Source organism: Cucumis sativus (assembly GCF_000004075.3).
Source record: "Cucumis sativus mitochondrion chromosome 1, complete sequence".
Lineage (NCBI taxonomy): Eukaryota > Viridiplantae > Streptophyta > Magnoliopsida > Cucurbitales > Cucurbitaceae > Cucumis > Cucumis sativus.
This window is the reverse complement of record NC_016005.1, coordinates 493,598-510,000: the sequence shown is the minus strand read 5'-3', so window position 1 is coordinate 510,000 and position 16,403 is coordinate 493,598. Positions and strand designations below refer to the sequence as shown.

The window sequence follows — 16,403 nt, the reverse complement described above, 5'->3', positions numbered from 1 at the left end:
GCGTCTGCTCCGAGATCCCTTGCTTCTCGCAATATTCTTTGCGCCTCCCGCTCCTTTCTTTCAGTTCCATAAGACTGATCTTCCGCCTTTGCAAAGAAGAGAATAGAATGGCGATCACAAAGAATATTGCGGAAAAGAAGAAAGGCTCTTTTCAGATTGAGAAATCCCGTCCTCAGTCCTATCCATATTAACCCGTCTGTCCGGAGGACCTAACGGTCAATGAAATATGAGAAGAAGATTTCTCAAGAATATTGAGGCTGAATGAATTGAGATTCTTTATATATTGATTCTTTCGTAGGTTCTAAATAAAGGAAGAAAGAGAAAGCCTAGGTCCGCTACGCTTGATCTTTGGACGGAGGCATCAAAATGCAATTCCCTTTATGGAATTTTCACTTTCTTTCTGAATTGTGTCTAGGTCCGGAGTCCGGAGTCCGCAGTGCCAAAGAAAGGTCCAGGGTCCGGAGGATTTATCCGTAGGACTATCCATTAGAAGGAGGACTATCCATATGGAAGTAGGACCATCCGTAATTAACCGAAGTAGGACCATCCATATGGAAGGAAGGACTCTAAAACGGAGGCGCAAAGAATTTGCGATGCGACTTTGAACCTTAAGTTTATCCTATGAAGCCTATGGCTTTGACTCGAAAGAATGAGAATTCCCCATTTCCTCTTTCCCACGGAGCGGGAGAATCCCAATGAACTAGGTTTTGCCCGAAAGTGAACAACTTGAATCAGTGAAAAGGACAGTCAAATCTCTAAATCGAGTTGCTAACTAACGAGAACAAATCATACTTTTCCTCTCATTATCAGAAAGGGAATGAAGATGCTCCAAAGTCTGAACCTAAAAACGGCTAATAGGGGAATTCAGCCTCCTACGCCAGGCAGGTCAAGAAGAAATTCCCTACCCTGGAACATAAGAAAGAGCTTTTCCAGCAAGAGCAAGCGCTCCACCTTCTTCTTAAGCAAGGGACATAATATCTAAAACTCCCCTGCGAGAGAACCTTCCTGATCACTATTAGCAGCCTTTTCCTGCCGAGGGTCACCTTCCCCTTCATTCTAGTTTCTATTCGCCTTCTTTCAGCCTCTCCCTCTACTGCATTGGGGTTAATCTAAGGGCTAATTTTCTTTAGTTACTCTAACTTCTTTAGTACTCTAGCTTTTCCTTAGAATTCATTCATTATAGCACATATTCTCAAAAAAAAGAATAAGGAAGTGGAGACCTTGTCCGCAAGAACTGAGATCGGTGTAAATAGTTAGAGAAGTTGGCCTTAGACTTCTATCTTCAAACTCCTAGTTCGGCGGGAATTACGAGAAAGAAGAAAGAAGAGAATGGCGATCAGAAGATTTCGAAAGCAACTTATTCGCCGACCGCGTAGTGGGTCAGTTCTAGGTCTCCGATCATTCTTGGAGCCTTGCCTTTTTGAGTCTTTTTTTTTGGGGGCTGGGAATCGCAAGAATTGAGAAGTCCTCCATTGCATTGAATGGGGTGGGAAAGAAAGGTTCGGAAATGGCCGGATTAGCAGGAGGCGGCCCCACCTTGAAAGAAAGGTGTACGTACATAAATAAAGAGGCAGGTTATGGCTTTTCCTTTGACCAAGGGCTCCCTCTCTTTCTTATGTATGCGGTCGAGTTGCAAATCTTCGAATCACCAAGGCCTTTCATTAGAGTAAGAGGTGCTTAGCGCTCTTTGCAAGAACCGCAGTTGGGGATAGGAATTCAGCCAATTTACCTTACAATCAGATCAATAGGATGGATTGGAAGAGAAAGATGTCGATTCGGCTACTTAAATCCTTATTCTTTCGAGTAAGCAAGCGCATTAAAGCCCCTTTTCAACTACCTTCTGATATGTTGGTGTTGGTGAAGTTTTTTTCAGTATTCTCTATTTAGAAGATTCTACTTTTTTGGCAAAAGGTGTAAGCAAGTCGACATTTGCGTCTCAGCTTACTCCTGTCTCAGACCACGACTCTGTCCTTGAGCTTGTGGGTCCTATAAAAGACAATCTCCCGATGCTCGACAGAGAGGTATGTACCCTGGATAGATCGTCTCGGGTTGACTTTCAAACCAACCTGGAAAAAGCTCTGACCACTATGCGGGAAGTACAGGAAAGTATGCTTCCAAGGCTGCTAAGAGGACAGGCAAGGGGCCATGGCTAAAGCCTGCCTTCTTCCCTATGAGCTTGCTTCATGGCGAGACCTAGTTGTCTCCGTCCATGCAATGCACTAGGGGAAGAGTGGTCCCAAGGCAAGGCGATCTCTGGGCTCCACGAGTCCGCCTTGGTTAAATGCAATAGGCTGTTCACACCACCTTGGATTGCTTTGAAAAGAGGATAGGACATGCTTGAGTCTAACGACCTCTCGGTCAGAGGCCCTGTTCTATTGAGGAGACCCATATTTGCCATAGGTAACTATCTTAACCTACGGCCAGTCCTGGTTCGCGTCCTGCGGGATGATTTCATCGAATTTCCCGAGGGGACAAGAGAACATCGTCTGAGCCCTCTTATATCTTATTTGACGATAGAGATTGGGAACGAACCGCTACGTGGGGTCGAAGGGATTAGTTTCATTCAAGCGCTAGCTCATGGATGAGCGATCAGATAATCGGCACGGAGCGTCAATATTCTTGAGCAATATTCTTTGCGCCTACTTTCCACTTTGAAGCCAAGCCAGCGCTGGGACAAAGGCGGTAGAGGGCGGCAATGGCTCTTTCTCCCTCCTTCTTTAGGGAACAAGTCCTTGGCACACAGATGGAACCCTACCTATTCGGAAGAATCCATTCTCGCATCAAAGTACTTTTTAGAGAGCTACCTTCGCTGATGACAAAGACAAAGGCGCAAAGAATATTGCGTGAGAAGGAAATGAAATGTCCCACCAACAAATAGAAAGAAGGTTAGCCCGGGGGGAAATTCTATTATTCATTTTTTCCGAGGGATCAAATACATCCTCAGTTCGTCAAGTAAGAGTTCCATCTATTTAAATAATTATAGGAGTCAAGTTCATAATCTGATAAAGGAAGTCTATCCAGCAGTTTACTAGCCATTCCATTGATCTAACTAGTTTTCATCTTTTCGAAATTGAAAAAAAAGGATCGCATATTGAATTGCGCCTCCGGACTATCCATTAGAAGGGCTTGCTTTGCGCCTAGCACAATATCCATTCTTCCCCCCCGCGTAGTGCTTTCTTTATTTCTAGTCCTCTCCTCCATCTCAGTCGAGCCTGGTCCGAAGCCTGAATTATCGACAGGGATATTGTTGAGAAGATTCTTAAGAAATTGATTCCCCACGTAGCGGAAGAAAAAGAAAGGCGCAAAGTTCGGTTAATTACGGATAGTCCGGAGGATAAATGGACGTAGGACCGGTCTTAATACTCCTAACTACGGGCTCATTAACTCGAATTCAAGAAGAATTATGAATCTGCTAGATTTCAGATTAATCTGCTAGATTGAAGAGCTAGATTGAAGATGAATCCGCGGAGGGAAATACAAGAAAATGCTAGGTTTTGGGCCTATAAAGTAGCAAGAAATCATGAAAAATCCGTCATTTTTAGACAATTTTCGTTAAATATCAATCTTTGATTTAGTCCTATTTAGAAGCAAAAAAGCCGGGAAAACGCAATGAAAGAATCAAGCCTATCCCAGAAATTCACATGGATCAGTTCTAGTTTGAGTTTATGGTCCGGAGAAATACGGGTCTATTCTGGATTTCCCTCCAGGTTATGGGTGATTCAATCATAATGATTCTTTCATTCGAGTTAATGAGCTTCTTTCTTTGCTTTGCGCCTGCGCCTGGACCTTTCTTTGACTATCCACTAGGCTTTTCCCACGTAGCGGTCTTCTCTGGCATCAAAATGCAATTCCTTCCAAACCTACTACGCGTCCATTCGTTCCATAAATCAGTCAGCTGGTCCGAAGGCTAGGTTCATACGGATAGTCCGGAGGACGGTTAGTAGGCGCAATGAAATATGCGATTGCGTGGAACTGAATAAAGAGGAATTGAACCCTTGTTCATTGTACTCCTTCATTGATTTGACTCTTTTTGACGGGTTCCGAAAAGGGAAAAAAGAAGGAAGACGTAGAAGGCGTAGGAGCGAGGGAGTCAAAACCTTGCAAATTGTGCATTCGCACTAATATAATAAAGGGCGGATTCCAACGAGTCCACCTCGGGTCTTCTGACTTCTCTCTTTTTTGTTCATGCACGAACCCCAACCTTGAAAGATCTCCCACGATCGACAGGGCGGGCTAATCAGCCTAGGGGAATTACGTTTAAGCAGTGGATGTGGATTCTTCTTTCCTTTCCTTTGAGAAAAGATGTTCCAAGCCAACCTCATTTTAGGATGCTTTCCCCCTTTCATCCCTTTCTTCATCAGAGTCAGTCCCCGGCCTGAGATCAAAGGAATGAATCTACTACATTCTATTCTGGCTTATCTTTCTTCTGCGCCTGGTTGTCTTCTTGCCCTTCCTCCTATGGCTTCGCTTTCTTCTTTATCAGTTGAGAATGCTGTATCTTGAAGCTCTTTCTGCTTACCCTACCCCTTTGTGACCCTATTGAGCTGTGTTCGTGCGTACGATTTGGGTAAAGCTCAAGCTGACCGAGCGACTCCCCGCGTAGTGGGTTGTGAGTGGCTTCACGCCTTTGGCTTATGATATTGGGCCTTGTTTTCATACTGAGGTTGAATTCGTCCCCGGTGCGTAATCCCCGTGTGCCTTGTCCGCGCGAATACACGATTAATATCAATCAAATAGAGTGGCTAAAAGGCGGATTTCTTTTCCTAAATATTGGCTAGGATTCCAGCTATGAAAAATCAAGGCGGTCAAAGAAGAAAGGTCCAGATGACTATCCATTAGAAGTCAATGAGACCAAAAAATAGGCGAAGGAATAGAATAAAAAGGCAAAGGTTTGAACTCCTCCTTATAGTAGATTTTGGAAGAAAGATTTAGTGGTTTTCAAGTCATAATAGGATATAAGAAGAAAAGAAAAACAAGAGGAATCAATGAACATCCATAAATCAAGCGGGGAAGATCAATGAAGAAGTCAATGCCCACTACGCGGGGAAAGATTCTAGAATCCGAAACGGAATAAAAGGAAGAAAGAGAAGGAAGTCAATGAAAAGTATCGCGGTTTCATATGAAAGGAATAAACTGAATAAGGAATCCCCGAGAGTTTTACCGAACCTTTCTTACTCGACAAGAGGCGCTTCTAATGGATAGTCCGGAGGACAGGAAGATTTCCGCTTGATTTTGACCAAGTACAAAGACAAAGTTCTATTAATAGGGAGAGCCACCGCTCCGCTACGCTAGGCTGAAAATCCCCACTCCGCGGTTCAAAGAGGATTTCCGCTTGATTTCTCCGCTACGCTACGCTGGAAAAGAGAAAAGAAAGGTGTCCGGTGTCCGCTACGCTGGCTGGAAAACAAAGGGCGAAGCAGGGCGAAGCCACCGAACCCACCGCTCCGCTACTCCGCTACGCTCCTTATTCAAGTTCCAGGCAATATTCTTTGCACCTGGACCTTTTTAGTGGAATAATACTCCGCAATATCCCTGTCTTATGGCACCGCTACGTGGGCCATAGATCTTTGCGCCTCGCCTTTGTTTTGCAAAATCAGAGCTATCCCTAATTCTTTGCTCATCGACCGCTTTTAGATCCCTATTTATTTATTAAGCTACGAAGGCCCCATAAGACAGGGATATTGTTGAGAACTAATATTTTCTTAGAACTCATACAATATTCTTTGAGCCTTGATTCTGTTCATTGATGTCTTTGATTAAGCTCTTAGAGTTGTCCGATTTACGGACGTCGGCGCTAGAGAATTGGTTTTCGGTGAAGAACTCAAATCCAGTCCTGCGGGAGGTGCTTTAAGAGGAGAATTCTCCCGGATCACAGCATCTGAGCTGAGTCAGTCTCATACTATTCATGAGAAATGAAACCAGGGGATTGGTCGATCAAGTTCGTTTTGTCGATCCTGCCATTAGATTAGGGGAAAGCGAGCTTTACTCATTTCATGCATAGGTGGCCTCTTTCATGAGTGATCGGACAATGTATGGAAGAAGCCCTCTCGCTAGCCTTCTCATCTCTGTACTAATGAGCTACCCATGCTATAAGAGAACTACTCCACTGTCAACTGATCGAACTAGACGACTGATCTAGCGACACTAGCATCTATCCATCAAGTAACTGAGCTATGCCACGGATCTCGCTCTGACTGAACTACCGAGACTGACTGACAAAGGAACCCAGCTCTCACAGACCTAGCTATACAACAAGATTACTGATCCATGCTACCTATTATAGTGCGCTAGGTAGGAGAGGAAGACACGAACTCCCTTGCTATACCTGATTTGAAAAAATGCTTGCACCACAAGCTTCCTTCTCATACACATCCGAAGCAACTCATCTTATTATAGAATCCGGTCCTTGAAAGAGCGTCATCAGTCTAGCTCGTCATGACTCGTCATTCTTCCATTGGGGACAGGTGCACGAACGAGAACGAACATAAAGGATGAAAGGAATGAATGCTGCTAGAGTACATCACATAGAAGGAAGGAAGAGGCGGCAGCAGAGCGAAGCTGCAGGATGGCTTATCCGGGCTGCTCTGGGGAATCCAATTCCTCTTCTTTCTTTTCCTGCAGTCTCTCTTTTTGGTATTCAAGAACTCCTAGTTTTTTTTATGTGCGAACATAATGAAAGGAATAGAAAGTAGTGCAAGCTACTTATCGTATTATGGGCGACTAGTCTTATTAGTTGATATTGGTGCTGTAGGAATATCCTACTGACGCTTAGGCTTTCTCAGTTCCGTCATCCTATTTCAGGTTAGTTCAATTATCCTTATCGAGCTAGAGCTGTCTATATATCGGTTGTTGTAGCTGTGAGATGCTTCTAAGCTATAGCATTTCCCCGCTCAAGCAGCATTTGCGGTTGTTTAACTCACAGCCAGCAAGGTGAAATATTGAATAGGGTGCTAACTACTTATTTCAATAAAGCTATGACGGAGTAAGAGCTGAAGAACTTGGCTACTAGCGAGAAGAGGAATTCAGTGACTCTGGAGAGGAAGAAGAACTCCTTATTAGGATTTACGCAGGATGACAAGATAGATAAAGGGGATAGTCTTAATCATCTTAGAGAAAGGAAGGACATAGGGTGAGATAGAGTGGCTTTTCTTCACTAGCTAGGCTTCTTGCTTGGTTTGCTATGAAACTACTTCCTTACTTATAATAGTCTTTGTAGCTGCTCTACCTTTCGAATATCATTCGAATATAGGATTCTGCATTCCCTTGCTTCAGAGCCTTTTCCTTATTTATCTGATAGTTCAATTCACTGATTTTACACAATTAATGTGGTTCTGCCTTTTCTTCTTTACTGGTTCGGAAGTTTACTGGTATGGTAGAGCCAGATCAGTTCTAGCCCTGCCCCCACCTTCAGTCACATAGGTGAAACAGCGGTAATTCCCCAAAAGCAAGTCTTGTAGGGGTCGTTGAAGAGCGGAAAGGCAAAGAACGGATATTCTAAGAACGGAATGAGAACATAAGAAAAGAAAGTTCAGTCAGCTAATCAATATATAAAGAATAGTCGCAATATTCTTTGCGCCTTCGGTCAATGAACATCCATAAATAAATAGGGGGCGGAAGATCAACTATCTGAAGGATCAATGAAATATGATTGATGCTTTCTGGGAGTTTTGAGTTCGGAGCCTAGGACGGCAATTCCATAGAAAAAGAAGGAAATGTAGCTAGGGGGCTAATGCCGATTTCTTTCATATTGACTTTGCTTCTTATTCATACTATGAAAGGAAGGAGACGAGCTACTCCATTGGATAAAGTCTTAACTGTGAACTAAGAAACTTATGTACCGGAAAGGATCTTGGTCCTAAGAATCAAAACCAGTACAACCAAGAATTCAGAATCGATCGTCCGTGCGGGAAACTCTCTTTTTGGAGGCGCCATAAGTGATTGACCTTTCTATTCATACTTTCAAGTAGTATAAAAGCTTTCCAGCGCCTCTTAAGGTGAAGGTTGTGCCTATCATGAGGATTCCAATGACTAGCTCGAGTGAAGTTCAAGGATTCGTCTTTGCCTAGTTCTTGGGCTAAGAAGGCAATGTCCATTGTTGCCAGCGATTATGATTTCGCTTACGACGACAAGGCTCTCTTTGAGAAGACTGCTACTCCGCATACGAGGCTTTTGGTGTGCCTTCTCCTGGGTTGAAAGCACTGAAGACTGTGAAACTCCTTCTTATCTTGGCTTTTCTCTTTCTGTCTATTGCCTGAAATGGCTTAGTAAGTCCCTATCCTATCCCTATTTCTTCTCCATAAAGAATGTGAATTGCCTTTTGATGTCCATTGCCACTACTATACCCACCCACCAGGTGGGTGGTCCAGTGATGAAGAACTTCTCTTTCAATAATGGATTTCTCCGTGAAAGCGCAATAAGGAAAGTTTACTTGTCCAGACGTAAGTCCATTCCTTGTGAGAAAGTCACCAGATTGAACATCTGATTATCAATATCAAAATAAAGAGAAAGAAGAAGAAGAAAGCCCACCTTCCAACTGAAATCAAGCTGAGGCGCAAAGAATATTGCGAGTCATGATCTCCAGCTCGAGTTTAGGAAGAGGATCTGGGCCCTACCACCACTGATGAAAATCTGGTCTTCTTACCCCTTGCATTGGCACCTTCACACCTTGTGCACTCGGTGAGGCGGGAAAGGCAGGAAGGTAATTTACCTAGGAGCGGGACTACCAAAGGGTGTGGTCTTTGGGCTAAGACCATCCCCAGGCGGATTTATGAATTTTCTGTATTCCCAATTCTTCTCTGACAGAGATTTTACGGATGAGACGTGAAAAGAGAAGGTTATCTCATTCCCTCTTTCTAAAGCTAGCTGACTGAAGTAGTGAAAGTGGATGATTTTTTCATACTCTAATAATAGATGACCTAGCCTCATATTGCGATGATGATAGAACCAGAGGAAGCCTCATCCCTTTCCCTGTGCCCTAGCTGCCGACCGGGAGAGCTTCGTGCAAGGGTTCCGACCCACTCAATCCTTATCTAGCTGACTCTGCCCACTGCAACCGATTCCCAATGCATGAAGAAGGCTAGGCCCACCCAAGGGACGAATACGAGGAATCCATCCGAATGAGAAGGAGAGGGAGAGCCTATCATACAACCTAGAGAGAGGAGAAGGGGAATGAGAAATGGTAAGAGACCGAGTTGACTCAGTTCCCGATGCTACGGAATCAGATAAATCAGTCTTCTTTCGATCTTTCATTCTATGTTTACGAGTTGCGGATGCAGAAGTTTTTCATGAGTGAAAAGAAGAAGAAGGAGCCTCTCTTTCATTCTCAATTCATTAACTCGAAAAGAACGAAGAATCTTTGATGAAGAAATAGCGTAAGTAAAGAACTCCTCATATCGGTAGTTCTTGCTTTTTCTATCTTTCTTCTTCTTCTCCCCGATTCTGGGAATAGCCACGCAACTGATCTTCTATCAGAGTTCTTCCCCTCTTGGGACATCCTTCTTAGTCTGGATGTCTTCCATGTCTTCCGAGTAACTGAACTAAGAAGCTAGGCAATCAATGAACAAGGTTCTATTAAGCTGGTCCTTTTTGAATTTAAGCAGCTGCGCAATCAAATCAGTCTTTTTCGGAATCATGAGCGCCCTTCCTAACGTCTGCTTTTCAAAGGAAAAAAAGAGTATTCATCCATCCTTTCTCATATTACTTTCATTGATCCTTCTTAGTCGAGCTGCTTCTATCCTGGAAGTCTTGGAAATCTTCTTTGAACCTTCGGACGAGTCCAGATGAACATAATGCTTTCTTCTTCGCAGTTCTAGCTTTTCTGACCCTAGCTTCGGAAAGCAGCTCAAGACCAATCAATCACGCTATTTATCATTCAATTACCTCTGATTCAATGGCACAACGGATCACGGATGCTTATCGTACTTCTTCCTATTCTCCTTAGACTGAAAAGTCTTTCTTTGCCTGTCAATATTCTTTTCACTCATTGAGGCGGTAGATTCTCGAAGAGCTGAGAATACCAGCTCGTACAAACTCGACCGAGAAAGCAGTGGGGAAGAGAGAAGTTGCCGATGAAGCTATCTCAGACGCCACCGAAAGCGCGAAGGGCTATACTCGCTCCCAAGTCTATTCTGCGATTTGAAAGGGAGAGGAGGGCTCGGTTAATTAAGGCTTCTTTCATCTCTTTCTCTTTCATTCATTCATAAAGGTAATTCAAGAAAATCTTTGGCCCAGTCAAGGCAGGACCGAGTTGTAGATGTATGAATCTCTATTCACATTATCTTCTTAATATGGAATCTTGAGTGGTAAAATGCTATTTTTCTTTGAATCTGGACCTTGATTTTTGGACTATTCATCATATTTGAGAGGAGGGGTCGAAGCAAGAAGAAGACGAAAGTAGGGCCGGAGAGAAAGAGAGAAGTTTCCCGTATCCTTAATCAGTCGATCTTCTTCATTTCATAAGACTTGAGTCATCAGCTGCCGATATTATGGATGCGGAGGCTCAAAGAATGATCGAGGAAGTCTTGGTTCTGTGTAGAAGAAAGCCTAAAGATGAAATTCAGAAATACCAGCGTAAGGCGAAGAATTATGTACTTCCACGTTTTTGACTCTCAAAATCAGGATAAAGACTGGGACTCAGTGGTCTTCTTTGCCGAATCATATCCATTAAGAATAGAATCTTATAGATTCAATGAATAGGGTGCTAAGCGACGAACCTACCGCGGAATTTCATAGCTCGACAAGTCAATGAACAAGGGCATGCCAAAGACTAAAGAAAGAACTATTTAGTACAAAGAGAGAAGGACCAGCTAGGATAGAAGGAAGGAGACGGAGTTCTAGGAGTTGAGATCAGAAGCTTTACCTACCGCCCCGTGGGAAAAGAGGGAGATCGAAGTAGCCAGCCCTCGCTTTTCTTCTTCCAGCGGAATTTCGTTTTCGTAGTTCTTCCTGCGGAGGCTGCGTCATCTCTTGCCTCATCTTTAGCTTCACTAATAACCCCATCATAAGCTACCTTTGATACGGACAAAGATAGGCTGATCTAGTTCATTAGGGTAAAGAGCTTTTTCTTACAATCAGTGATTTGACTTCTGGCTTCCACCCTGTACTCTATCACTTCAAAGAAAAACTTACGGGATCCGCTGAGGTCTGTTTACGAACCGCTTATATTAGGGCCTACATCAAGGGAATGAGAAGTCGAGGTTGTCCTTTGCTTTTCACGGGGAAGTCGGTAAATCGGTCTTGCTAATAGAGGGCATACAAATCCCATATCTTCTCGCCCTAGCCGGAAGGATTGATCTTGGCGGTTGCACTCAGGATATTCTATCCTAATCGGCGGAGCACCCGTGTGACTGATTCCGAGCTTAGAATGAGAAAGATCTCACTAACCGGTGGAGCCTTTCCTCGCTCTTCCACTCTGACCAAAGCGCTGGGAGATCGAATTCAGCCTGACTCCATACGAGCGATATAGAAGTTTACCAGGGGGGGCACAGATCAACTCTCCCTTCGCGTCCCATTCATTGAGCTTGACCTGCGAGAAGAAAGGTCTTTCCCGAAGAAAGTAGACTATGTTCAAGGGATCTCTTTTCTATCGGTAGGACCCGAGTTCACGATCTTGAGGTTAGCCTCCTTGTCTAGGGAACTCAGTCTCGATCGTGCGAGGAGGCGAAAACCTGATTCAGATTCAATGGAAAGAAAAAGACTACGCCGATCATTCAAAGAGCCTTATCACTCCTAACTCCGGCGCATATTGCCATCTTTCTTCGTAAACAATGAGAAAAGGAGAAGCTCCCATCTCGAATCGAACCTCTCCTTATAGTGGCCTGACCACGCCCCCTCCTCGTATTTTCTTGCTGTGTCCTATTCCTATCCTTACTTCACATCTGTAGAGCTCATCTCTCTCCCTCTGAAAAAAGATAATAAGAAGGAAGAGGTGCAATGAAATATGCGGCCTTGATTTTCTACGTGGGAGAATTCTCACGCATATTGAATTGCACCTCTTCTCAATTCATTCAGCCTTTCTTCCTCTTTCTCGTAAAGACACTCTCGCCTCTCTCCTCTCCTTACAGTCGAGCAGTTCCACTCCTCTCCTTCGTCCTTTACCTCTCCTTTCTGATCTCAACTTCTACAATTTCCTTTCTTCTCACTCTTCTTTTTCTTCCTATTCCTCACGCCTTCTCTTTCTTCGTAAATGCCCAATTAATTGGTCTTGCCAATATAGAGGATTGACTCGGGTCGGTATTTCGCTCTCTCAATAGTGATAGCAAAGGGCACCCATTGTGCACCTTCCCGATCCAACTCCATACCTTGAATTGGGCGCTTCGCTCCCTTTCCCCGATCATCCTTCTTCATGCAGGTCTCACCTGGGGCCTTTGTCCCATACTGAATTATAGGATTGATTAGAAAAGCGTGAGGCTAGTGAATCCCTTCCATTATAATCATTCAAGAAATATGGAAAAGAATTGCTTTTCAAGAATCAAAGCTATAGTATTCCAGCAAGGACGGGCCACCACTTCCTCAAGAGATTGAATCCCACTGCCCTCTGCCTCCCCCCTCCCACGAGAGTCATCAAGGAGAGAGAAGGGCATTCGATGCCCACTCCACGGTCCCCCGCGGATCAGTCATCCATCGGATCCTTCATGAAATTCGTGACTGGTGGTTCAGACATCAGAATGCAAGAGTTTATAGCAAGGGGGTAGGGGAGGAATTCTCTTTTTAGCTTAGAAGATTGAATCAGATCTAGCTAGGTTAGACGGTTGAATCAGTACTGGAATTCCCAAGAGAAATGAGAAAATCGGCAGGAGTCCTCCGTCAGTATCTTATCTTTCATTCTATGTAAAATCAGACTCGGGTCGATCGGGTAGGGGAAATATGTTCTCTTTCCAAGGCGAGGGAATTTGACTGGTGGGATCAAATCCCAGGATTGCTCGTGAAAAGCCTAGGCTAAAAAGAAGGAATCTCATCTCAATATCCTTTGAGCCTTATTTCCAGAAATTCAATGGACACCAAATAGAATTCGACCCAGAGGACGTCCTTCGGAGTATATAGCGTAGGAGGCGCAAAGAATATTGCGAAGGTGCACTGAAAGGAGTCCTTCGGACGTGAATATGGATAGTCCTCCGGACTTCTCTCAATGAACTTTGCTCCGTCGGAGGTGAAAAGAATATTGACAAAGAATTATCGAAGCCCCACTACGCGGTGCAAAGTCAGCCCTGATAATGGATAGTCCTCCGGACTTCAATGACATCCATAAAAAAATAGGGAGCGGAAGAATGGAATTTTGATGCCTCCGTCATATGTCCTTCTCAATGAGACCAAAAAATAGGCGAAAGCAAAACCGCCAAATTAATGGATAGGGCTCGGGCTTCTAATCCGCGAGTCTGATTATTGAATGAACTACCTTATTTCAACTTTCCTGTGAGTAGAGGTGTCCGGTCGTCAAATAAGGGTTCTTCTCACTGGAGTGGGAAAGGCTTGAAACCGTCTTTTATTCTAACAAAGACGTATTGCTAAATCCCAAAGAATGAAGGCAAATTTCTTTTAGCCTGATGATCTGACGATCTATAATAAGCCACTGTGAATCTAGGCCTTTCATGAAGGGCTGGACCTCGCCCTGGGTAAGTCTCCTTCGACCTGCATCATGGGTTTCCGGAGTGATTTCAGGGCAAATCCTATGAGATGGGAATGTGATGAATCCTTTGAAATTGCTGGCCTTGGGGGAATAGGAGCTTCTCGCTTCTTTACTAATCAGAGATATGTCGGCCTACTAGCCCTGTCGTCGAGCATATTCCCGGATCCGGTCGAAGCCCACTCCGCGGAAGAAAGAAATCCTTCAACCGCTCCCGGGGGCTATGAATTTACGGATTTATGCCGCTCCGTGGGCAGCTACAGGTACGGATTCAGCATCCGAAGAGCAGACTCTGACTCCAACTCTCTTCGCACGCACCGACTCATTGGCCGTATTCGCCCTATTATATTATAGCTCATCCTTCGAGCTATGGAAACTCGGTCTCGCCGATGAGGCTTTCTTTCTCTTTCTTCCTTGAAATTGGTTAGCATATGACTCTGTCAATAATAGCTTTTCCTTACTCGCATTTCTTCCTTTGAAGCGCTTTCCTATCCATCTACAACTGGTGAGAGCCTGTCTTCCTCACCTGCTACTTCCGAGACTTTCCAGTCTCACCTTTCTTTCTCAACAGCACTTTCTCAAAGATTTCTCAGAACCCTACGATAGGCTTTCTCCAAACCTAAAAACGGCTAATAGGTGCAAAGAATATTGCCTGGAACTTGAATAAGGAGCGGAAGCGTAGCGGACAGCCTGAAACTAAAGACTTTCTTGATCCTTTATTAGAATTGATTTATCCGTCCGTAGGACTATCCATATTAACCTTTGGTCCAGGCGCAGGCGAGAAAACAACAGGGATATTGTTGGATAGTCCTTCGGTTCCTAATACTCCTAACTACGGCGCAAAGAATATTGCGAGGAGCGGAAACCGCCGTCAACTACTTTCTATTTATCCTATCCTTTCTTTCGGAGGAGCGGAAGCGTAGCGTAGCGGTGAAAGCTCAAATTGCATTGAGCCTGTTCAAAGTCAATCAAAGAAAATCCGTTCATTAACGATAATGAAAGAAGCTAAAAACAAAAAGAATCTGCTAGATTTCAGATGAATCCGCGGAGGGAAATGCTAGGTTTTGGGCCTATAAAGTAGCAAGAAAAGACAAAAAATCAGTCATTTTTAGACAATTATCGTTAAATATCAATCTTCGAAAAAGTCCTATTTAGAAGCAAAAAAGCCGGGAAAACGCAATGAAAGAAGAACTCCTAGGACAGGGAAAAGAAATTCAGACTTCTAGTTTGAGTTTATGGTCCGGATACTGACGGGTCTATTCTTGATTTCCCTCCAGGTTATTCAATCAGAATTCTTCTTGAATTCTCGTTAATGAGCTTCTTTCTTTGCGCCTGCGCCTGGACCAAAGGTTAATATGGATGGATAGTCCTCCTTCCTTCCATATGGATGGTCCTACTTCGGTTAATTACGGATGGTCCTACGGATAAATCCTGCGGACGTAGGACTCCGGACTACGGATAAATCCTGCGGACTGCGGACTGCGGCCCCTGGACCTTTCTTTGATGGTCCTCCGGACTCCGGCGCAAAGAATATTGCTCAGACCGGAGGTAGTTCCATTAATCAGTTTTTTAGTGGAAAGAATACCCCTTTTTCTTCTCAATATTCTTTGATCCTGCAACTTCGGATATTGATGGTGACTCTAAAGGTCAAGACGACGTATGCGAAGCCAAGCTTAACTGGACTCCTTCGGATAGTGGAATAAGACTCGTCCTACGCATTATTCTAGAGTAGTCTGATTCTTTCCATGAAATCCTTTAAGTAGGTCTTCCTTTATTTAAGTAGGCCGCCGTAGGTTGCCGTAGGTTGAGGCGGAATAGACTGACCGCGCTTTTCAATTGTGCTCGGTCTGCCTTATGCTTTTTCAGTGAAAGAGGGAAAGATCCTCATTCATCATGTGATCGCCCGTCTCGGATTGAGATCCGTAAATCCATCAGCCTTTGATGAGGCAAGGAAATCCTATGCTGTACACCTTGGGATTGTAGTTCAATTGGTCAGAGCACCGCCCTGTCAAGGCGGAAGCTGCGGGTTCGAGCCCCGTCAGTCCCGACAAAATCCAAGAGTCTCAATCCTGCTTTTTAGGGAATTAAGAAGTCACCTGGCCCCTTGTTTTTGGTTCTTTGCGCCTAACTACGGGGACCAGATGATCAGTTTAGTGATCCCACCTATTTTGATGGTGGGCGGCCTTCTTCAGTTCTTTTTCAGAAAGAACTAGGGTACGGGTAATAAATAGGGCGAGCATAGAAAGACCCCGCCTTCTGCATTCTTCAAGGGCGGACACTGCTACTTATTAAAGCACAGCAACTGCACGACCTATCAACGGATGAAACTGGTCTCTCACAGGGGAAGAAACCTGTCTCCCCTCTGGTCAGATTCAGATCTGACGGGCGCCGCCTACCTAGCTGCCCTCCGCGACTGAGACTGAATTTTCGAGTCCTTCCACTTTATGTCTTATGGAGCCTTCTCCACGAGGAGAAAAGACTGATTCGGGCCGACCTGATACCCGATCCGCGTTCGTGAGGCCTCTCTTTCGATGGATATTTTTCTTTCCCTTTCGTCGATTTCAGCTTCATTGACGTCTTACCTCGTCTACCCGAACCGATCCTATGTATCGTATCATTCTTCCCCCATGCAGGTATTTGACTATCCGATCGCGTGGAATCATCCCAAGAGTCAAATCGACATCGAAGGCTTTCTTACAAGACCTCGGGAGACTGAAACTTATCCTGGAAAGAGCAGAAAGGGAATGATGAAACTTCCTCTTCGTCCTACCCTTTCCTTCGC

General features: G+C 44.4%; 1 non-coding gene across 1 annotated transcript; it reads left to right on the top strand.

Annotated features, from left to right (window-relative positions):
- The first annotated feature begins 15,594 nt into the window (after nt 1-15,594).
- trnD-GUC lies at nt 15,595-15,668 on the top strand. The gene has a single exon. It is a non-coding gene; the product is annotated as a tRNA-Asp (tRNA).
- The last annotated feature ends 735 nt before the right edge of the window (nt 15,669-16,403 follow it).